At 43.5% G+C, this 24,504-nt stretch overlaps 1 protein-coding gene across 1 annotated transcript in view; it reads right to left on the reverse strand.

Moving 5' to 3' along the window:
- UNC80 (unc-80 homolog, NALCN channel complex subunit) overlaps nucleotides 1–24,504 on the reverse strand; it is a 5,631,640-nt gene that overhangs the window by 3,997,381 nt on the left and 1,609,755 nt on the right. The window lies entirely within an intron of this gene.

Here is a 24,504-nt window from a genome sequence, read left to right on the forward strand (position 1 = left end):
CTGGAGCCACTACGTCTGTATTAAAAGTTACTTCAGACAGGCAAACCCCCAAAACAAAGTAAAGGCAGCTGGAATAACAAATGCTACTGTTACATATCCTGTTTCAAAACCTATACCCATTTCTTTAAAACCAATAAAAAAAGCATTATTTTCTCTTGAGTACTAATGCACTGCTAAATTTGCTAAGAGGCAGATCTGTTATGCATACTGAGTTATGCTACTTAGTGCACACCAGAAGGAGTGTATTTGGATGTTCCAACAGAATCAGAGGAGGAAGTATTAGCAGTCTGAGCAGAAGCTAAGAAGAAAGAAGTTATGTACTCATCATAACATTCCATGTTTGCTGTCCATCTCGCCTTCATTCTTACTGGTTGGGTTTGGAACTGATCCTTGGTTCCAATTTGGCTGTATACTAAAGCTTCAGGGTCTTCCACTGGCTTGTGGCTGTATCCCTATCCCATCATGCTCTGGTGAACCTCCCCAGATCTTGTTTACTGATAACTGTAGGTACCTAAGGTACTATCAATACATCTTATGAAGACAAAGAAGAAGGTCAGAGATACACTTGCCAAAGAAAGAACCTCTTTGTCCTCTTTGTTCTACAGGAGCCACAGGTGGGGGAAGGAGGGTGGGATGTAAGAATGAAGGTGAGATGGACAACAAACATGGAACATTATGGTGAGTACATAACTTTTTTATATTATGTTGTCCTATCTCGCCTTCATTCTTACTGGTTGGGACATCGTCCCTAGCACCATATTTCTTGGGTGGCTCATGGGTGTATATTCTTCAGGACAGTGGACCCAAAGGAGGCCCTGTCCCTGCAGGCCAAATCTATTTTGTAATGAGTGATAAAGGTATGAGGCATTGCCCAAGTTGCAGCAGCACAAATGCTTTCAAGTGTCAGTCTAGCTCAAAAGGCAGAAGAGGTTGCCATGGCACTTGTAGAATGACCTTTGGCTTTAAAGGGGAGAACTTTGTTATTAGAACTATATATAAAGGTAATACAATCTGAGAGCCATTTTGAAAGGGTGACTTTAGATACAGGGGCACCTTTCTTTGCTTCTGAAAATGACGCAAACAACTGATCAAATTTCCTGAAGTCCTTTGTCCTATGTAAGTAGAAGCATAATTTAGCTTATATTCTGCCTTGTTGCCATGGTTTGGGAAGAAAACTGGTAACTCTATGGACTGATTTAGGTTACACTCTGAGCATACGTTTGGCAGGAAGGATGGGTATGTTCGAAGGGATACTCTATCTTTGTGAAAAAGCATACATGGTGGCTTGATCGATAATGCCTACAGTTCTGAAACTCTTCTAGTATAAGTGATGCAAGCAACATACTTGTTTTCTACGTTAAAAATTTTAGATCACATGATGACGCAGGCTCAAATGGAGGAAGGATCAAACAGGACAGAACAAAGTTTAGGTCCCATGGTGGTAGGGGTGTTTTTACAGGTGGCCTTAAATTAGTACCCTTCAGGGAGGCTTTGCATAGTTTGTGGGACATCAAGTTAGGGGCAAAATCGCTTATATGTAAATTAGATATTGCTGCTAACTGTACACGAACGGTAGCTGCAGCTGTGCCTTCATTAAATAGTATGGCCAGAAATTCGAGAATACAAGTCATAGGAGCAGAAAAGGGGTCAATGTTTTTTGTCAATGCCCAGGAAGAAAACCTTCTCCATTTACTGGTATATAATTTTCTCATTGAGGCCTTATGAGAAGAGATCAAAATATGTTTGACCGAATGAGGGAAGTTAGGAAGCCTGGCTATAACTGGAATTGGAGTAGCCAAGCTGTCAATTTGAGGGTTTGAAGACAAGGGTGGAGCGTTCCAGACGTACGAGTCAGAAGGTCTGGAACTGGGTCCAGAACCCACAGCTCCTCCTGAAGATGAGGCCAAAGGAAGGGGAACCAAATCTGACAAGGCCAGCATGCGGCAATGAGAATAGTAGAGTTGTGTACACTTACCATAAATGTAGATGTTCGAGTGTATTCACTGTTGCAGTCATTACATTTGGGTAATCCTGCTGGCAGGTTGCCCTCAGCCGGCCTGAATTCCAACGTCTTGGGTCCTGCGTCGGCTGCTATCACCCCCCCTCCCTGACGTCAGGTCGTCAGGGGTATAAAAGAAGCGGACAATGCCATTTTCTTCAGTTTTTCTTGCCCCAGATGTCAGGTGCCCCTTAAAAGGGTAGCCAAATGTTATATATATATATATAAAACAATAAATGCACCAATATAATTTTTATCTTCATCTATAAGCAAATACACCACATAGGTTGTATAAATCAGAGAAGGAAAGATAAGATCCATTGAAAAAAGGGGGATGGGGGGTGAGTAACCTGGACTGCAACAGTGAATACACTCGAACATCTACATTTATGGTAAGTGTACACAACTGTACTATGTTCTTCGTGTTTCACTGTTGCAGTCATTACATTTGGGTAGAGTCCCAAAGCTATGGTTGGGAGGCTGGAGCTAAACAGAATTAGGAGCAGCTATGAGTCCCTGCAGAACTGCAGTGGCAAAGCCTGCTCTGGATTTAGAGTAGAATGGCAGATGGTTATGCTTTGTAAAGGTGTGCACTGAACTCCAAGTAGCCACCTCTAAAATGTCTCTGGTTGGAACTCCCCTGAGAAAAGCTGCTGAAGTGGCTGCAGCTCTGGTGGAATGTGGCCTAATGCCCTTAGGCACTGGCTTGTGATGGTGTGAATAGCATAAACGAATGCAGTGGCCTATCCACTTTGAGATAGTCTGCTTTGAAATGGCCTTTCCTTGTGATCCTGCAGCATATGCCACTAGTAATTGCTCTGTCTTACTGAAAGCTTTGGTCCTGTCCAAGTAGAATCTAAGCTGTCTGTGTATGTCCAAAGAGTGCAGAATTCTCTCCCCCTTGTCCTGTGGATTTGGATAAAAAGTTGGCAGATGAATAGTTTGGTTAAGAGTCACACTGGACACCACTTTAGGCATAAATGTTGGGTTTGTTCTCAGAGAGACCCTGTCTGGATAAAAATTGATAAAAGGCTCCACAGCCATAAGCGCCTGTAGCTCTGAAACTCTTCTTGCTGAAGTAATTGCTAGGAGCAGAGCTGTTTTCCACGATAAAAACTTTATATCAACAGTAGCCGCTGGCTCAAAAGGAGGCAGGGTGAGTTTTTCCAAGACACAGTTGAGGTCCCATGCAGGTATTGGTGATCTCCTTGGAGGCCTTAAATATTTGGCTCCTCTGAGGTACTGCTTTAATAAAGGGTGAGAAAAAATTGGTGGCTCTGTATTGTAATGAGCCGAAATGGCAGAGGCATGAATTGTAATTGATGAAAAGGATAGGCCTTTGTCCAGCATCTCAGTTAAATATTGCAAAATATGAGGAATATTTGGTACAGTTGTATCAGTTCCTTGTGCTTGGTTCCAAGCACAGAATCTATTCCATTTTCCAGCATAAGACTTTCTTGTACTAGGCCTTCTGGCTTCCAGAATGACATCCATCACAGCTTTACTGAGAGGTGTTTTTTGTATGACTACATTATCCGCCATGCTGCCAGGTTTAATGTTCTGAGTTGGCTGTGCAGGATCTGATTGTTTTGCTGGGACAGTAGACGAGGTATTTGAGGTAAGGTCCAAGCTGGGTAACGAGGCAAGTTCCTTAGGATTGGATACCAGTACTGGCAGAGCCAGTCTGGGGCAATCAGTATCATCTTTGGTTTCTCCTGTCTGACCTTTAGGAGTACCTTGGGGAGGAGAGGCAGTGGAGGGAAGATATATACTGATAGGTTTTTACAGCTGAAAGATAGGGCGTCCACTTTCCATGCTTGTCTGTGATAAGTCCTTGTGCAGAATCATTTTAGTTGGTAGTTGTGAGGGGAGGCAAATAGGTCTATGTCCGGGCATCCCCATTTCCTTGTTATCATGCTGAAGACTTGTGGATCCAGCTGCCACTCATGGGTTCCATGAGGTTTCTGCTTAGTTCGTCTGCCAGAGTATTTTCCTTTCCTGGCAGGAATTGTGCCTGCAAATGTACTTGGTAAGTCAAAGCTGTGTCCCACAATGTCATAGCTAGTCTGCAAAGGGGGTATGAATGTGTGCCCCCCTGCTTGTTTATGTACCACATGACCATGGTGTTGTCTGTCTTTATCAGCAGTTGTTCCGGTTGAAGTAGGTCCTTGAAGGCTGTCAGGGCATTTTGAACAGCTAGTATCTCTTTTTGATTGATATGTAGATGCATTTGGTTTGAGGTCCATGTGCCCTGAATGCTTCTTCCTGCCATGTGGGCCCCCCCCACCATGCATAATCTGATGCATCCGTTGTTAGTGTCTGCCTGGCTGGGGGTAATGTGAATGGCTGTCCCTTGTTTTGGTGACAAGCCTTTGCCCACCATCGAAACTCCTGTTGGAGGCAGGGAATAAGAGTAATCATTGTTTCCAGGCTGTGGCAATGTTGAGTCTAAACACTTTTTAGGTACCATTGAAGTTTCCTCATATGCAGTCTTGCATATGGAATTAGTAGGATGCAGGATGCCATGAAGCCTAAAGCCTGCAGAATTTTTCTTGCAGATAACTGGGCCTTTGTTGCCAACATTGTGAAATAGGTAGTCCGTTGCCTTTGGTTGTCTGGCGTGAGATAAACCATCTGGGCAGTTGTATTCAAGCTTGCACCCAGGAATGTTATATCCTGAAAGGGTACTAGTTTTGATTTCTTTTCGTTGACTGTGTACCCTAGGCATGTTAGTAGTCTTTTCACAAACGCCAGATGTTGAAGAAGAATGTCCTTATTCTCTGCTTGAATTAGACAGTCGTCCAAGTAAGGGTATATTTGTATTCCTCTTTGTTTGCAGAATGCAATTACTGGTGCCAGGCACTTTGTAAAGACCCAGGGCACAGTAGATAAACCAAAGGGCAGTGCAGAGAACTGGTAATGTATTGAACCAGCCTTGAATCTGAGGTGTCTTCTGCACGATTGTCTGATTGGAACATGCAGGTATGCCTCTTTTAGGTCTAAAGTCACAAGCTGCTTCCTGCCCAGCATGGGCAGAAGCTGCTGCAAAGTCAACATTTTGAATTTTGGAATATCCAGGAATGTGTTCAGAATAGATAGGTCCAGTATTGGCCTCCAGGCCTTGTCCTTTCTGGGTACCAAGAACAGTCTTGAGTAAAATCCTTGTCCCTGCTCTTGCTCTGGTACTTGCTGAATGGCCTCCATGTCCATGAGGGATGAAACTTGTTTTTCTGCCTCTGCCCATTGATTTTTTGTCAGATCTGGCCAGCTGTTTGCCTTTGGCAGAGTATGAAAATGGAATTTGTAGCCTTGTGACACTATATTTAGAACCCATTTGTCCTGGGTTATAATGTGCCAATTTTGAGCAAAAAGTGCTAATTTTCCCCATAAGGGTGCTGCCAAAAGATAAGTGCTTGGTGCAGGCAGGGGAAAGTCACTGGGACTTCTTTCTGTATGTTTGTGCTTTATCTTCTCCAGCTTTGGAGGTAGAAGCACCCCATTGTTTTGACCTATGCGCCTGGGTTCTGCCCCTTGGGCGTCTGGATCTGCCCCTTTAAGGTCTGTCTGACACAGGAAAGGACCATTTTTTTGTAGTCCAGTGTCTACTAAACCTAGGTGGCTGTACTTGTAAAAACTCTAACAGTTTGCATAGATTTTGCTTTGTCTTCCATTTTCTTTAAAACCTCTTCTGCCTTAGCACCAAACAAAGTATCATGCTGTAAAGGTGCATCTAGTAACTTAACCTTAACATGATAAGGCAGATTTTGTTCCTTTAACCATGCATGCCTCCTAATTACAGAACCCGTAACTGTGGCCCTGCAGGAGACCTCCAAAGAATCAAAACCACATTGCAAAGTATGCTTTCCAGCTTGTTCAGCTGCATGCAATAAATCCTGCATTTCCTTGTTTTCAGCACACTCAGAATTTAACATCATTTTCTGTTTAAGCAATCCCATGAGATGTTGCTGATACTTGAGCATATGAAACTGACAGTTTAATGCCCTTATAGCCAAAGTTGCAGATGTGTAAACCTTTTTTCCTCATCTATCCAGTGCTCTTGAATCCCTGTCAGAGTGGGTTGGGATTTTTGCTGTAGAGGCCTTAACTCCCTTAGGACCATGTGAAATAGTTTCTGGGTCAGCAGCAGGGTTTTTAAAAAGAAATTTGTGTGAGTCAGGAACCCTGTAATATCTGTCAGGCTTAACAGGAGCTGGAGGTAAGGAGTCAGGGGTCAAACTAGACTCCGAAAACACATCATCTACAATGTCTAACACATGAAGAATGGCTAGAGGCCTGTGCTGTGGTTGTAAGAGGAAATCCCCGAGCCTCTTTTTTGATTCTGAAAAATCTTGGCTTTCCCAGTGAAAATGCTACCTCATGGTATGCAAGGTTTCCCCAAAGGAACAACCCTCAGGAGGGGATGCTGAAGGAATGAATAGATTCTTCAGCATCAGAATCCTCATGGGGGTGTAAAGAATATCCCTGATCAGAAAAGGAATCAGAAGAAATAGAAACCTGATCTGAAGATTCATAGTCAGTCTCTTGCCTAGGCCTTTTATCAGGAGGAGAATGGGAACCCCTGATCAAAGTAATCAAGTCTTCGGCCATCTTGATCATCTGTTTTTTGGGCACAGAGGCTTGTACACGTGGCTCTTGAGTTTGTCTCTTTGCTTTAGAAGCTGCTTTAGTCTTTGAAGCTGAAGTCGTTTTAATGTAAAGATGTTGTAGTCTGAATACACCCTCAGAAGCCGGTACCTGCTCAGCGGCTCCGGACCCATCTGAGGGATTAGCGTCCAAGGCTCCAATACTTTGAGTATTCAGCGGCATGGCTGACTCCACATGGGAGTCGGTAGTGGCCTGCGACTCTAAAGTAGCAGGTGTCAGGGGCTGCAAAAGCACCTCACTGAGAACCGGCAAACCGGCGACTGCCTTAGGAGAAGCTTTGTCGTCGGTTTTGGATCTCGGTTGTTTTTCTTTATCCTTTTCTTTGCGTTTTTTTGTAAACTCCGGTAGTCGGATGGCTATCTGATGACATTTTAGGATAATTAAACCTGCTACCAAAATACTTTAAAGCAAAAGAATACAGACGCTTAATAGTGCATTGGTTAAATCTAGCACAAAACCGACAACCAGAAACGTTGTGATCAGGGCCTAGGCAAGGAATACAGTAGGAATGAAAATCCTTATGAGGTATTTGCTTTCCACAAGTAATACAATTATTAACTTTTTTTGACATCGGTATGGAGCAAGAAAAAAAGTTTCCTCAACGGGGTACTTACCTTTATTGAAGACTTCGGTTCTGAAACTCAAACACGAACATTTCAGGAGTCGGCCGGCTGGCACTTGCGAACTGCTTCTGCTTCGGGCACCGCGCGGCAAGAAAGACTGAAGAAAATGGAGTCGGCCGCTTCTTTTATACCCCTGACAACCTGACATCAAGGAGGGGGCGACAGCAGCCGACGCAGGACCCAAGACTTTGGAATACAGGCCAGCTGAGGACAACCTGCCAGCAGGATTACCCAAATGTAATGACTGCAACAGTGAAACACGAAGAAAATCAGCTTGCTTCCCAATGAGCTGGCTTTCTGGAGAACCTTAGGTACTAGAGGAAAGGGAGGGAAGGCATAAAGAAGTCCCGAGGGCCAATCGTGTACAACTGCATCCCTTGGTGACTCCCCCAGAGGGGGGATCAGGGCAAAATAGCTGCTGCATTTGGCATTCATGGATGTGGCGAAAAGGTCACAGCAAGGCTGGTCCCATTTTCGGAAGATCGTCTCCACTACCTCTTGTTTTAGGGGACCACTCATGAGGCAAGAGAATTGTTCTGCTGAATTTGTCTGCTATCACGTTGGATTTCCCTGGGATGTCCGTTGCTATCAGAAAGCGGTGGAAAGAGATCGCCCACTGCCATACTCTGAGGGCCTCTCGACAAAGGGGGTAAGATCTGGTCCCTCATTGTTTATGTACCAGACAACCGACATGTTATCTTTCTGTACTGCAATTGTACCCAGCGGGAGAGAGTTCTGGAGTGCCTGCAACATCAAAAGCACTGCTCTCATCTCTAGGACATTAATGTGCAAATAGAACTCGTGATCCTGCCAAGTGCCTTGGACTGCCCTTCCCAGATAATGTCCCCCCAACCCTATCTGGGAGGAGTCCATGGTCACTGTGGCCACAGGCTATGAGAAAAGAAAGGGTTGACCTGATGTTACATGACTGGTGTGAAGCCAGCAGTGAAGGTCCTTCTTGCAAGACTCTGTTAATAGAATTTGATGAGACATGGGTAGTTCCTGCAAAGACCACTGGGTGAAGAGTAGCTACTGCAGAATTCTCATGTGCATACGTGCTAGTGGAACTAAACTTATCTCGGCTGCCATGGTTCCCAAGACTTTCAAAACTGTCCTTGCCTGTACTCTTGTTTTGGAGAGAAGGTGGAAGACTTGCTGTTTCATAACTAAGACTCTTTCTGCAGGAAGTTTTGCCATCATGTTTATTGTGTCTAGATCTGCTCCTATAAACACAATATGTTATGATGGCAACAAGGCAGATTTTTCGTAATTTATTGTGATTCCAAGGTGAGAGCAGAGAGAGAGAGTGGTGTCTTTTGATTCCAGTAGTAGATGATTTGTGGTGGCAGTTAAGAGCCAGTTGTCTAGATACGGAAACACTCGGAATCCTAGATGTCTCAGGTGAGCCGTGACTACTGCCATGCACTTGGTGAACACTCTGACGGCTGTAGTGAAACCAAAGGGCATAGCTTGAAACTGGTAATGACTGGCTCCCAGCAAGAAGTGTAGATGACTCCAGGATGGCCTGTCCATCTTCATGTGGTAGTATGCATCCTGGAAGTCTATAGAGCACATCCAATTTTCTTTTCCCAAAACGGGAAGAATCGACTGCAGTGTTACCATCCGGAACTTTATCTTTTTTACTGATTTGTTTAATCTGCTGAGATCCAAACTTGGTCTCCTGTTCTTTTTGGCATTAAAAAGAATCTTGAGTAAGTTCCGGATCCTATTTGGTGTGCGGGGACTCTTTGGATGACTCTTTTGTCTAGCAACTTTTGAATTTCTAGAGTTGCTTGAACCCTTTGACTGGGTGGAATGTCCGGGGTTTTCTTTATGTTTGGGACAGGAAGAGAAAATGGTGTGGAGTATCCTCTGGATATGATAGTTTGTACCCACTTGTCTTTAGTTATTTCCAGCCAGGCTTTTAGGTACAAAGATAATCAACCCCCAACTGCCTCCAGAGATGGACAGACGGGCCTCCCTTCAGGAGCACTGAAAGGGCCTAACACGGAAAGAATCCCTGTCGCCCTGGTTTTGCGGACCCCCTCTGCCACGTGGACAGCGCCTTCCATTTGTACTTTCCCCTCTGCCCCTAAGTGAAGAGTCACCACGTGTGTCCTGAAAAACTCTCTAGGATCTACATCCCCCCCCCCCCTTCTGGCCTTCTGGATAAGGTTCATAGGTTCATAGGTTGGTACTAGGCTATCAGCCCTAGGGCCTATACAAGCCTAGCCATAACAACTCCCTGGCTATTTCTTCCCACATTAATTTACTTTCCTGGACCCCTGTCTAGCAGGGCGACTGACGTGATCCCTGGGGTGAATTTCCTTTCTCCCATCCAATCGTCAAGGTTCCTCTTGAAGAGGTCCAAAGAGGCACTCTGCTTGACATGTATGGGCAATCTATTCCAGAGTCTGGGGAGTCTCTGGGTCAGGAACCTATCCCTCCAGCATGTTTTGTTTATTGTGATGACAAGGTTTAGATCCCTGGAGCGTGTAGCTCTGAGGGATTGGGATTTCTTTAAGTGTAGCATGTCCAACAGCTCTGGGTTTGACATGGCCTTGTATGTTAAGCAGAGATCGCCTCTGAGTAGACGATATGCAACAGAGTATAGCTGGAGTTTTTAAGGCGGTCAGCGTAGGGCATCTGCTTTAGGCCTGTGATTCTTTTAGTGAGGTATTTCTGAGGCCTTTCCAGTTGTTGCAGATGTCTTGAGAGTTACATACCAAATGAGCGTTGTATTCTATAATGGGTCTAATGAGGGATGAGTACAGTGGGACAATGACCTCCTTTTTTCTGGATGAAAAGCCCTTCGTGATGAGGTGTGCCACATAGAAGGATTTCCTGACTGTTGTGGCGATGTGGTTATCGAAGGTGAGACCACTGTCCACCTGTGTCCCTAAGTCTCTTATCACACTTTCTGTGTTTAGTGTACTGCCACCTATATGGTAATTCATGGATACATGTTTTTTCCCAAAGGGGATAACAATACATTTCTTGGCATTGAGCTTGAGCCCATGGCTCTGGCACCAAGCATCTGTTTCTGTAAGGCCCTTTTGTAGAGTATCCACATCATTTGGGGATTCAATAATGGATAAAGGGTCCAAAAGGTATCGAAAAATGGACTCCTATGGCAAAGAGAGTCTTTCCTTCTTGTTCATACCTGGTTAGCATCTCCTTAACTTTTGGCTGGAACAAGCCCGAGCCATCGAATGGGGCATTAATAAAGGAAGATTTGAAAGGTTCCGTCAAGTCGCATAAGCACATTCAGGAATGTCTCCTTAGAGAAATTCCTGAACCCGCTGCTCTGCTTGCTCCATTTGCTGAATAAGAAATGAGCCTCATGGAGGAATTGACCACAAATTTAAGGTGGAGAGCTGAGAGGAAACCTTGTCTGATACCCCTGCAGCTACTGACCTTGGAGAATATCTTCTAGCTCCTTTAGGAGATCTCTTTGTAGCCTTGTAAAATGCATCAGATAGTTCAGCGATCTGAGTGCAAATGTCACTGAAGCAAACATGCGCTTCCCGTATCTGTCCATCGTACGAGACTCCTTGTTCAGTGGATGGACAGATGAGGATGTTTCAGAAAGTTCCTTTTTGGTGGCTGCTGCATCTACAGGGACAGTCTTGGTCAAAAAGTCTCTATCAGAAGGGGCTGTGATGAACTTATTTGACCTCCTAGGGACAGGCTCCACTACATCTGGAGACTCCCACACCTTTTGACTAACTAGTTCCATAAGTTCGTCGGATGATGGAGACACCCAAGTGGCTGCAGGTGAGACCCAAATGCCTTCAGGTAAACAGACTCTTCATCAGAAGGAGTGATGGGCTTCCAGCCACCTCTCTGTTTAAGGATTTCTAGGATGTCTCTGAAGGAGACCTCCTCAGAAGGCGACCATGGGGACCCTTCTGACTCACTGAGGTCTGTGTTTGAGGTGACTGAGTCCTCTGGTGAGTCCAAATGCTTTTCTTGTAGAGTCTCCTATGAGGGACCTCTTCAGAAGCATATTCTGGAGAGGTCTGGAAGAGAGGGTTCACCCGATGGGGTACCCTGAGGCCTAGGGTCTCTGCTGGTCTGTGGATGGTGTGGTGCAGAAATGGACACTGGTACCTTAAGGGTAAGAATGTTGGAACCCCTGAGTGGAGCTGTCTGACGAAACAGCACCCTCCTCATCAGCTCTAAAGTCCCCCTCCCCTGATCTGAAGATACCTCCAGCTCTGAAGAGCCAGGAGAAATCCCCGGAACCAAGGAGGTTGGCTCCAAAGCTGATGTAGGAGCCAAGCTCATCAGGAAATGTCCGATCCGACTCCCCTCTCCGGAGCCTACAGGAGGGTGTTGGCTCCTAGACTCCTTGGATGGAACCAAGGATGTCGGAGCAGATGTCGGTTCCGAAGATACCAGGATGGTTCTCGGCACCGATGGTTCCACAAGAGTCGGTTCCAAGTATTCTGGCTCCGAGGTCCTGGGTTGGCTACGAGGAGGAATCGATGTCAGTGTGATTGTCTTGACTGGCTCCAAATCCCTGTGGGTTGGAGCTGAAAGAAGTTTGGCCAATGCCAGTGTCTTTAGAAGCCTACGCACCACTCTACCCACATCATCATCAGAAAGACTCCTGGAGGACTTAGAGGAGAGAGTAGGGGATCTGACTAACTGCAAGATAGGTGACCTTAGAACAGGACTAACCAGCTCCAATTCTGGGGACCGGCACCTAAGTTCAAATTCCATAGGCACCGAAATAGCTGGCGCCGATGAAGCAGTTTCTGTCAGTTCTTAAATAACTGGAGCTGGAGATACAATTTTGCTCAATTTTTAACATGCTCTGATTGCCCCAAAGAGAGAGAAGATCTTTTAGTGGACTTGTCCGATTTAGATGAAAGTGATTTCATTGATCCTGAAGTGCCCGGACCTACTTCTATAGCTTCCTGGAAGGGGGTCTTCAATAAGCTTCTCAGAATTAACTTGTTTTCTCACTCTAGTAGCACTCTAGAGCTGAATGAGTAACATATCAAGCATGATTCCTGAATATGTACTGCTCCCAAGCAATAAACACAAACAGTATGGGAGTCCATTATCGACATCTTCTGGCTGCACTTACTACACTGTTTAAAGCCCGAAGGCTTAGTTTCTTTATGCTCTTTGGACATGTTCTGCCCCCCCCCCCCACACACACACACACACACACACACACACACACGAGCAAAACAATAACTACAACTATTAAACCCTACCGTATAATATATAAATGTCAAACTTTTTTCTTTTTTTTTTTTTGAAGCTTCAAGCAAGTGAGAAAGAAAAGAAGTTAGGTTGCCCTTTAACTAAAATGGGCAGCATCAGCCCTCTAACTTAAACAGGCTGACACCCTTTTTATTCAAGCAGTAGGGAAACTATTAACAAGAAACACTCACAAGATGCCCTCTAACTAAAAGGGTTCCTATCACATAGTCGAACATTTACAATTTCGAACGACATATGGTCGAGACCATATGTTCGAATTTGTAAATGTTCGAGCGTGTGAATGGAAATCTCCATAAGCTGGCAGTATTTCTTGTATCAAGGACTGAGTTACAGGTTTGATTTTCTGCTGTGCTTCTGATTTCAGTGGATACTGTGGAACTTTAGGGAGGGGTTTTGAAGGAGATTTAATGTTATTCTTCCCCAAAATCTTCTTCTTTCACATTCAATCTAGAGGCTCTCAAAAATTGATTGTATGCAACATTTCTAAAAATGTATTTCGGGTGCATACTCATCTGGCTAAGTAAATTGTTAGTATGGTATTCTTTTCTATATAATCTCATACACACTTTTTCATTTTCATCTCTAAAGATAGTGACATCCAAAAAGTTTACCTTTATCTCTAAAACAACTGGGAATAATGGGGATTACACCTATACAGGTGAAAAAATTATAGAAAATGTTTCTAATAGTTTATATGAACTTTTATTTATGGGTCTCATACATGAAAATCTTTTGAAGTATTTTATTATACCTACCCCACTATTCCCATGATTCAAGGGCTACCCAAGCTACATAAAGGGTTGGAGAAACCCCCAATGAGGCCAATTGTGGCGGAGAAAAATTGGTGTATGGAGTCCATCTCTATTTATCTAGAAAAAAAAAAACCTTTGTAAGTTAATTGACCAATCTAAACATATTTTAAAAGACACAGAACATTTCCTTAGAGACCTCTATGACTATACTAAAAGAACTTGTCTACCAGATAACCTCATATTGGTAACACTTGATGTGGTGTCATTTTTTACGGATATACCAAATGATGAAGGCATCAGGAGAGTGAGTAGTTTAATGGTGAAACACATGGATTTTACAACTGATAAAACAAGTTTGATGGAAACATTATTACAGTTGGTTTTAGAGAATAATATATTCATGTTTAGGGATGAGGTCTATTGGCAATGTAATGGAGTTGCAATGGGTACATCGTACGCAAATAGTTATGCAAATGCAGTGATGTATCACTGGGAAATTGAGAATTTGATCGAAGGTACATTTGGAAAACATATTTTGTTTTATTGGAGGTTTGTTGATTGCCTGTTCCTTTTATGGAATGGGACATCAGAATTACTATTGGAGTTTGTGGAACTTATTAATGGCTCGACAGAGTTTTTAAGGTTCACCTTACATTGGTCTTTTCTTGAGGTAAACTTTTTGGATGTCACTATCTTTAGAGATGAAAATGAAAAATTGTGTACGAGATTATATAGAAAAGAATGTCATACTAACAATTTACTTAGCCAAATGAGTATGCACCCGAAATACATTTTTAGAAATGTTGCATACAATCGATTTTTGAGAGCCTCTAGACTGAATGTGAAAGAAGAAGATTTTGGGGAACAGGTTGCAATGGTGGGTGTAGAATTATTGGAAAGAGGTTACGATAAAAGTATAGTGAATAGAAATATGTATAAAGTACAGAAGCTCAGAGATACCAGAGCCAAACCATACTTCTCTGAGAAAGAGGAGGGTGGTGCAATGCAACAGGCTAGGGACCCTGGATACTCTAGTAAACTGATAATGTGCTTTATTTACTCAAGGAACATAAGTCAGTATACCAATGTAATTAACAGGCAGTGAAACATTCTAACCAATGATAGACAAGTAGGTAGATATCTGGAGAGGGCACCTCAGTTTACATTTAAAAATAAAAAGTCTTTGAAGAGGCGACTTTGAAACACGAGAGATACTACCACAGTAGTAGGTAGGGAAGGAACCAAACCCTGTGGGAAATGTCAGATGTCTGTATATTTAACAGTAGAAACAAAATTTAAGCATCCTGACACAGGAGAAGTGTTTGAGTTTGGGACTACTGCCTCATGCAACAGTGTACACGTTGTGTATTTGGCTGTCTGTCAGCTTTGCCACAAATTTTATGTGGGCAAAACTGACAGACAGCTGAAAGACAGAATTAGAGAGCATGCTTATAATATTAGGAAGAAAAATGTTTTCAACGCCTTGGCGAATATGTCCATGAGACCAATGACAGACACCATTTTAAATTCCTGGTTATAGGAAAATGCATTGAAAATTCAAGAGGAGGGGATATAAGGGGATGAACTGAGTGTTTGGAGGCAGAATGGATAGTTAGGTTAAGGGCAAATGTGGGGCATGGCCTCAATGATTATATACCTATGAGATCCATTTTAAAAAAATAGACCACTGCGCAGGTAAGAAAGCCGTTGTATCGAAATTTATATACATTTTTTATATGTTTTATGATATTTTCTATATATACCTTTTTATATATGTGGTTATATATGTATTTTTTATATATGTATTTTTATACATGTATTTTTAATATGTATGAATATTGTGAGTGCTTTCAATTACACAGAGACTTATATGCTATATGAAATGTATACCTTTAAATATATAATGGAAAGTCAGATGACTGATTAAAGGTATAAGAGGGGTAGTTTGACTGAACAAGACATACACTTGAAAAAGCATTTTTGTGAAAGTGCTTGTGATTGTTTCGATTGACTAAAGCAGTTGAAGAACCTGGAGCCTTGCCTGTGCTTATTTTATGGTTTTGGAAATTCATTTTAATTTCCTGACCAGAGAGCTATGCAAATTTTTTTTTCCTGAGTCTTCACTATCTCAACCATCTGCAATCATCTGGAATAGCAGAATGGTTTAATAGGACCCTTTAAAAAGAAATTTTAAAGATTTGCACTGAAACAAATCTTAAATGGCCAGAGACACTTCCCTTAGTATTAATGAGCATAAAAAGTACATTAACTACAAAAAGCTGAGTCCCAATGAGATATTAATGGGAAGACCCAAGGCTCTTCCAGCTGCTCCCCCTGTGTCAAATGAAAAAATTAATGGATAATGTAAAAACGTATTCACTTCTTGCAACAGAGCCACAAAACTTAACAAATGCTCTTCCTCACCTTCCTGACCAGCCCTGTCAACAACTGCAGCCAGTTGATTGGGTTTATGTGAAAACCTTGCAGAAAAAGAACCGAGCCCAAGGTGGAAAGGCCCTTTCCAGGTAATCCTCACCACCCTGACTGTGGTCCGCTGTGCAGGACTACCAACCTGGATTCACTCATCTCACTGTAAGAAGACCTGTCATGTAGGGGCCCCAGGCGAATCATCATTGCTTGCGAAGGAAGACCAAAGTGTAAAGGATGAATCATCTGCCCCAGTGAAAAATTATGGAAAATAAACAGCTCAAACCGCACTTCATTATTATATCATGTGACAACAGGTACTTTTGTTTTGTTTTTATTGCCGGCTCCTTTTATAACCTGGTTGAGAGAAAACAGTTTCCTATTGGTTCTTTGATAATATGCTGTGGACTTAAATGTGATAAAACTGTTGGGTGTGTTCACATATACCTTATCAATCCAGGGAAGGGATTCCTATGATTCCAATTCCTGAATCACAGGTAACATTTGAAAAAGATCTTAGTGATACTAATCTAACTTGGCATAATGTGACTAATTTTTCAAAAGCTGTGTCTCTTCAGCTTGCCACCATAAATCGTGAAGACATGTTATGCCAGAAATGGGACTGTGTCGGTGGGAATTAACACATTTTCATGTCACTAGACATGAAAGTGTGTTAAACTCTTTACAGTTAAAAAGCAATGACTAAGGGCATGGCATGGGCATAATAGAGTATCATTACTGCATTTTCATGATCATGCCTACCCCTGGTTACCCACAAACTGGTCAGGGTGTTGCTTTGTGACCTATATTACTCTTGCTATTCAGAATTTTAAGAACCCTCCAGCAGGTAGGGTGAGAAATAAATGGGCAATCCACTGGGCAGAGCAAGTATTTTCAGCTTTTGTTCATATGTATGGAGTGCAAAGGACAATGCTTGAAATCACCATGCTTGCTCAAATTCTTCACGAGGTAGCTAACCATACTTCACATCACATCAGGATTGCCAATCTAGAAATAACTGAAATGCGAACTGTGGTGTTACAAAATCGACTGGCAATCGATATAATGCTTTCTGCAAAAAAGAAGTTATGTTCTTACCATAACGCTCCATCTGCGTTGTTGATCTTCGTTCATTCATTACTGATGGGTGTCAGTTCCGTCCTTGGAACCCAGTCGGCCGTTATAACAAGCTTGCGCCAGCCAAAAATCTCTTGAGCTAAGTCTTACCCATAGTGCCCTTCTCTATATTACCTCAGATCAAGTTTTCCATAAGGAAGAAAGAAAGAAAGCGGAGGGTTTATCTGAGCAACTTCCCTATCACAGGTTTGGACCATATCCAAACCTCCAGAAGTCTTTCGGACAGGGATGGCAGGTGGGTTGTAATGAATGAATGAAGATCAACAAAACAGATGGAACGTTATGGTAAGAACATAACTTCTTTATCTGATGTTGTTAATCTTCATTCATTCCTTACTGATGGGACAGAGTCCCTAGCTACTTTGTTTCCTGGGAGGCCCTAAGGAAGAATATTCCTGAGTACCACTGAACCAAAGGAAGTTCTCCCCCTGGAGCCCATACCCAATTTCTAATCAATGATAAAGGTATGAGGGGTAGACCACGTTGCTGCCGTACAAATGTCATCCATAGAAGCTCCTGCATGAAAAGCAACAGATGTTGCAACTGATCTTGTGGAATGCGCTTTGACTTTATATGGTAATGAGGCTTTGTTTTATCAATAAATGAAGCAAATACAGTCTCAACCATTTAGACAAAGTAACTTTGGAAACAGGTCTCCCCAGTCTTGGTCCTGAGAATGACACGAATAACTGGTCAGATTTTCGTAATGACTTGGTTCTGTTGAGATAAAAACACAATTGTTTATGCACATCAAGCAAATGTAGTGAATATTTTTCTTTGTTAGAAAAATTTGGAAAGAAAACTGGTAGATTTATGGTGTGATTAATAGTCAAGTCCGAAAGAACTTTGGGTAAAAAGGAGGGGTTAGTCCGGAGTGATACTCTGTCCTTATGGAACACTATGTAAGGACGTTTTATGCACAAAACTTGCAACTCAGAAATTCACCTTGTTGAGGTAATGATCACCAACAACAAAGTCTTCCAGGATAAGAATTTCAGATCGCAACTGACAGTGGATTCAAAGAGAGGGCGAGTCAAAAATTGTAGAACTAAAGTTAAATTCCAGGGCTCGATCGGTGGTTTGAAGGGGGGGCCTAATGTGTATAACTTCTTTCAAAAATGTTTTACAGAGGCAGTGTGAAATCAAGGAAGAGTCCTTGAAACCATTAAGAAAATTGGAGATTGACACCAACTGTATTCGAATAGTTGTAGCTGCAGCTCCTGAGTGAAGGAGATTAGATAAGTAATCTAGCAAGCAGGGCCAAAAAACAGTTTACACCATTTTTAAGAGACCAAATTATGAATCTTTTCCACTTGCTTAGATAAAGTTTCCTAGTGGATGGTTTATGGGAAGCCAGAAGAATGTGGCAAACAGGGGATGATGGGTTGTTTTGCCTGGCAATTACTGGAAGTGGAGGAGCCAAGCTGTCAGCTTGAGACTCGACATGTTCGGATGAATCAACCCCTGTGGGTGCAACAACATTTCCGGAGTTGGATCCAGAATCCATGGTTGATATACTAGGTGAGACCAAAGAAAAGGAAACCAAATTTGTCGGGGGCAGTAAGGTGCAATGACGATAACTCTGCTTTTCAACCGAAGAGCCTTATTCAAAAATTGTGGGATCAGAGGAAGGGAAGGGTATGCATAAAGAAGTCCCATGAGCCAATCGTGCACCAGAGAGTCACTCAGGGACTCCCCTGTAGGGGAATTAGGGCAAAGTAGCTACTGCATTTTGTGATTTGCGGGGGATGCAAACAGATCGCAGCAAGGCTGGCCCCAGTGACTGAAGATTTCCACCGCTATGACAAGACTGACGGACCACTCGTGAGGCAGGAGAATGCATCTGCTCAATTTGTCTGCAATTATGTTGGAATCCCTGGGAATGTGCATTGCTATCACAAAGCGATTGGAAGCTATTGCCCATTGCCAAATTCTCACGGCCTCTCAACACAATGGGTATGACCTGGTTCCCCCTTGTTTGTTGATGTACCAGACTACTGACATGTCGTACTGGATGGCAATTGTCCCTGAAGGGAGAACAGGCTGAAGTGCTTGCAACGCTAGAAGCACTGCCCTCAGTTCTAGGACACTGATATGCAGGTTGGCCTCCAAGGGTGACCGAGTGCCTTGGACTGTCCTTCCCTGGAAATGCCACCCTCACCCAATCAGAGAGACATCTGTGATCACTATGGCTCTGGCCTGAGAGGGGGAGAAAGGGCAACTCTATTGGTGGTCCACCGGCTTCATCCACCAAATGAAATCTTGTTTGCACCAATCTGTTATCCTGATTTGAAAGGACACAGGGTAAGTCAAAGTGGACATTCCAGGGTGACTTTCTGTCACCGTTGCTATTCTGCCTTGCCATTAATCCATTAATCTGTTTACTTAACAGCTTAGGCCATGGCTACAATTTGGCTCCTAGAAAACAACAAAGTCTAATGACTTCTCAACTTCTCTTTGTTGTTGATTTAAAATTGTATAGCTCATCAGATGAGGAATTGAAAGCACAGATGCAGGTTGTTAAAACTTTTTCAGATGCTATTGGAATGTCATTTGGTCTTGAGAAATGTGCAAAAGCAACCTTTGAAAAGGAAAACTGCAGCACCAGGAAAACATCAGTTTGGGACAAGAATGTGATATAAAAGAACTTGAGCAAGAGGGAGTGTATAAATACTTGGGAATTGATGAAGGATCAGCAATAAAACATCAACACATGCGAATAAAACTCAGTAAGGAATACTTTAGAAGACTTGCATTAATCCTGAGAACAGCACTGACATCTAGTAACAAGATCCAAGCTATAAATCAATTTGCTCTTCCTGTCCTAACTTATAGTTTTGGAGTGACTGACTGGCCCTAAAAGTGTTGGACAGAGTGGATATTAAAACAAGAAGGATGCTTCATGTTCGCCAAATGATTTATAAAAATCAGTGTGTACCAAGATTATATATTCCCCATTCCGAAGGAGGGATGGGCCTCCTTGAAATTGATTACATGTATGGATCTGCAATTGTGGGACTGCACACATATCTACTGACCTCACAAGATCCAAATGTAGTGAAAGTTTTGAAACATGAGGAGAATAAATCTAAGATGACATCTCTGCTTAATTTAGCAGAAGCATATAGACATCAAGCAGGAATGGAAATCAAACCAGAAGTGGATAAAAACCAGGCATTGACTGAATGTGCCAAAAAACAAATGAAAGAATATAAGGTAAAGGACCAGATGAGAAGGTAAGAAATGAGGAAAAACATAAATATAGTTGCCAAGTATAGACAACTTCTGGAAGAGCCTCATGTTGATCAAGAACGAACTCAGGAATGGTTAAGGAGAGGCAAATTCAAACCAAGAAATGAAAGGTTAATATTGGGAGCCCAAGATAGCGGGCTACGTACACGCTGGTTTACAAAGTCCATTGAACATGTGGAAGAAACAGACACATGTAGGTTTTGTAAAACCGAATTGGAAACAGTCACACACATTGTTGCTGGGTGCGATGCACTAATGGCAGAGGGACTGTATACTGAAAATCATAATAATGTGGTGAGCCTGTTACACTGGAGATTGTGCAAACATTATGGTATCAAAGTGGCTGAAAAACAATGGAAACAAGAGCCACAAAGAAACATAGAAAATGATGAAGTTTATATCACATGGGAGCACTCAATACCAACAGTTCTAAAGAAAGATGCTAGAAAACTGGATAAAGTGGTTCAAAAGAAGACAAAAGTAGCACTGATCATTGAAATCGCCACATGCAGTGACTACAGTGTCTTGCGTACAGAGAGACACAAAGTCATAAAATACCTGGATCTGCAGGTAGAAACGAGAGCCACGTGGATGAAAGATACCCAGACAGTTCCAATAGTAGTAGGAGCAACGGGTCTTATAAAAAAGAATTTACAATAGTATTTAGATATGTTACCAATTCATGTAACACTGTACAAATTGCAGGAGGAGTCATTACTGGGCACATTGAGAGTGCTGTGAAGAGCACTTTTGGCTGACAAAGAGTGAAACAATACTAACTTCATGAACTTTAATCGTACTTTGACTTAGGAATGGGGTCCATTCTCGTCATAGCATTAGAAACCCAAAAGACTTAGAGAAATTAAAAAGAGCGAGACCATTGCATTAGTAAAAGCCACTGTAGTAGTCTCATGTGTAGTCTTGCTAGTGGAACTATTGTTATCAATGCTGCCATTGACCCTAACAGTTGGAGGATTGTCTGAGCCGGAGCTTTGTCCTGACAGAGCCTCACCCGGAGTTGAATTGGAGTCTTTCCAGCCTGTGGAATGAGAGGGAGACTAGGCAAGATTGAGTGTCGAAATTTGCAACTCCAGTTTTTGAGAAGGAGTCAAGTTGCATTTGTCTGTTATCTCCAAGTGTTCCAGTAGTTGTAGAGTGTAATGAGTGGCTGAAACCAGTAGATGCTTGGTTGGGGCGGTGAGGACCCAATCATCTAAATACGGAAACACCCGGAATTGTTGCAGTCTCAAGTGAGCTGTTACCACTGCCATGCATTTGGTGAACACTCTGGGGGCAGTACAGAGACCAAAAGGCAGCGCTCAGAATTGGTAGTGATTGGCTCCCAGCCAGATGTGGAGGAATCTTCTGGAAAATTTGTTCATTTTTAAGTGGTATAAACACGTCCTGAAGCTCAATCGAGCACATCCAATCATCTTTCTCCAGAAAAGGAAGTATAGACTGAACCATGACCATCTGGAATTTCATTTGTTTGACAAATTTGTTTAGGATGTGGAGGTCCAGAATTGGCCTCCAGTCCCCTTGTCTTTTTTTGGCACTAAAAAGAACCTTGAGTAGAATTCGGATCCTCTCTGGTCTGGTGGGACTCCTTGGATGGCCCTTTTTTGAAGCAGCTTTCAGATTTCTTGAGCTGCTACTTCCCTTTGACTGGGTGGAACATCGGGAATATGCGTTATTGGACTTGGGTAAAGGTTGAAAGGGATGTGGTAACCTATGGCAATTATTGTCTACACCCAAAGATCTGTGGTTATAGTTTGCCAGGCAAGGTGGTGCAGAGAAAATTGTCGCCCTGACTGCTTTCAGAAGTAAGCAATCGGGCCGCTCTTCAGGAGTGCTAACGGGGTTGTCCAGAGAAGGAATCTCTGGATCCCTGATTACGCGGACCCCCCTCTGCCTCTGAAGAAGCATCGTCTGGTTGAGTTCCCCCCCTCTGCCCTGAGTCTGGGGCGGACTCACCACTTGAGTCGTGGAAAGGACCCTGGAATTTCTTGTACCACATTTTTACACTCCTCTAATTCCAAGAATAGGATCATTGGGGGGGGGGTGGAAAAATGTACGCCTATCACAGACAAGGTCTTACCATCCTTTTCACACCTGGCTAAAGTGTCTTTTACCTTAGGGCCAAAAAGAGAAGGGGCATATATGGGGGCATTCAGGAGGGAAGACTTAAAGGGATCCGCAAAAATCACATCCAGGTGTGATGTCTCGTGACAATGCCTGCACCCGCTGCTTTAGCCACCCCATCGGCAGAACAAAGAAATCAACTGCATGGAGGAGTTGGAGAAAGAGTCCAGGGTGGCAAGCTGTGAGGCAACTTTGTCACGTATCCCCATCAGCAACTGCTCCTGCAAGGGTTTCTGAGAGTTCTAAGATTAGAGAGTGTGCCAGATAAGTGAAGACTACACATGCTTCCCAAGTCTGTGTATCGTCCAAGACTCCCTGTTAGGGGGATGGACAGTAGAGCTCTCCTCGGCTAGCTCTTTTTTAGTGGCCGCTGCCACAACCATAGCATCTATTGGCAGGCCCTTGGACCAGTGTGCACTGTACTCTCGAGGAGAAAGAATTCTGTCTGGTCTCCGGGGGATAGGTTCAATGGTACCAGGATTCTTCCAGGAGAGCTGCACTATGAGCTGAACCAGGTCATCTGCAGGAGTGGTCACCCAGGAAGTAGAGGGCTGGGCACAGAAAGCCTGCAAGAATACAGACTCCGAGGAAGGGATGGTGGACTTCCAGTCCCCACGCTGTTTCAGGATCTTTAGTGTGCCTCCAAAGGAGACAGCCTCAGGGGGTGACCATGGGGGACCTTCCCCTTCATCACAGTCTGTATCTTCGGTGAAGGAATTTTCAGGGGAAACAACGTGCTTCCTCTTGCACGATCTCTTATGAGGTACCTCCTCGGTGGGGACATGTGAGGAGAACTCTGCAGAGTGGGTACCTTGTGGAAGGATGTCTTGAGGTTTCCATGCTCGGTGTCCTTGAGTAGTGGGTTGTGTCAACTGTGGTTCACAGAAAAGGTATATATGGGTCTCCGGCACCGAAGGTACCAGCTGGGAGCCTGCTTAGGCAACTGCCCTCTCCATCACCTGGAAGGCAGATCTGCCCAAAGAAGGATGGGAGCCCGGAACCGAGAAAGACAACCTTGGGAATGGGGTTACACCCTGCCCCGAAGAATGCCCAGGAAAGCAGCCACAGGAGGACCTGGTTCCACCAAAGCAACCAGAACCATAGTAGACAGCACCGAGGAAAAACAGGCACCGCACTAGGGATCATGGTGCAGACAAACCAGTGTCAATCAAGAGGATGGCCTGGCTCTGGATGAGTCAAAGGCCAAAAGGTAGACTTTGGAGTCATGGTAAGGTTTACCAATGGAGCCGAAGAAGCTGGAACCAGGGTTGGTGTTGGTGTTGAAGGCTCCGATACCTCCAGGGAGGCTGATGGAGGAAAGTATGTAGGAGTCCGTGGAGAAAAATCCTTGGCTTCTGGTGGGAGGGAGGATTTGGAGGGTGTTGGAAAACCTCTGGCTGCCAGAAGCTGATCCACAAGTCTCACTACGTCCTGTTCTGAAAGGTTCCTGGAGCAGTGGGTGGATATCCTCGATGAGGAGTCAGGACGCTCTAGGAAAGGGCTACATTGTTGACCAAAAAATGGATCTACCAAAGGGGAATATCGGGTCCGAGGGGATATTTCACCTTTCAGCACTGAGGTTGAAGGACCAGCATAATGTACAGGTAGGGGGGAAGTGACCAGTGTTGGAATTACTATTTTTGTGCCAAAAGGGAAGTTGGAAATGTTGTCACAATCGGTGTCGAAGTCAGAGTTTGAGGAATAGGTGCCGAGGGCGGTACTGTAGTCGGCTGCTGAGGTGCCCAAACTGAAGACTGCACCATGGAGGGGGTTTGAGGCCTTGGTGCAGAGATGTTGGTGCCAGTTTAGAGATTTTTGCCTTCGGCTCCACAGATTTGGACTCACTAGTGTGAGGAAAAAAGGGTAACGATTTCCTTCTCTTTTTGTGTTCTTTATTTGGAGGGGATGAGCCCTCCGCCTCAGAAATAGCTTCCGCAAATAGAGATTTAAGAAGAGCTTTGAGCATGAGTTTATTTTTGCGTTCCACCAACGTCCGGGAGTTAAATGCTTTACAAATGTCACACAGGGGTTTTACAGATAGGTGTGGTACCCCAAGACAGTAAACACAGGATGTATGGCTATCAACATTAGGCATTTTCCTGTCACATTCGTCACAGCAGTTAAACCCAGTAGTACTCTTTTTCTCAGACATAGTAGCACAAAAATATACAATGTAGCCACAAAAGAAGTAACGCAGAAACACACACTCAAATCACAAAGAAGAAAGGAGTTTTTTTTTTTTTTTAAATACAGTAAAAGGGGGAAA

This window comes from Protopterus annectens, chromosome 2.part0, assembly GCF_019279795.1.
Source record: "Protopterus annectens isolate FY-2018-M chromosome 2.part0, PAN1.0, whole genome shotgun sequence".
NCBI lineage: Eukaryota > Metazoa > Chordata > Ceratodontiformes > Protopteridae > Protopterus > Protopterus annectens.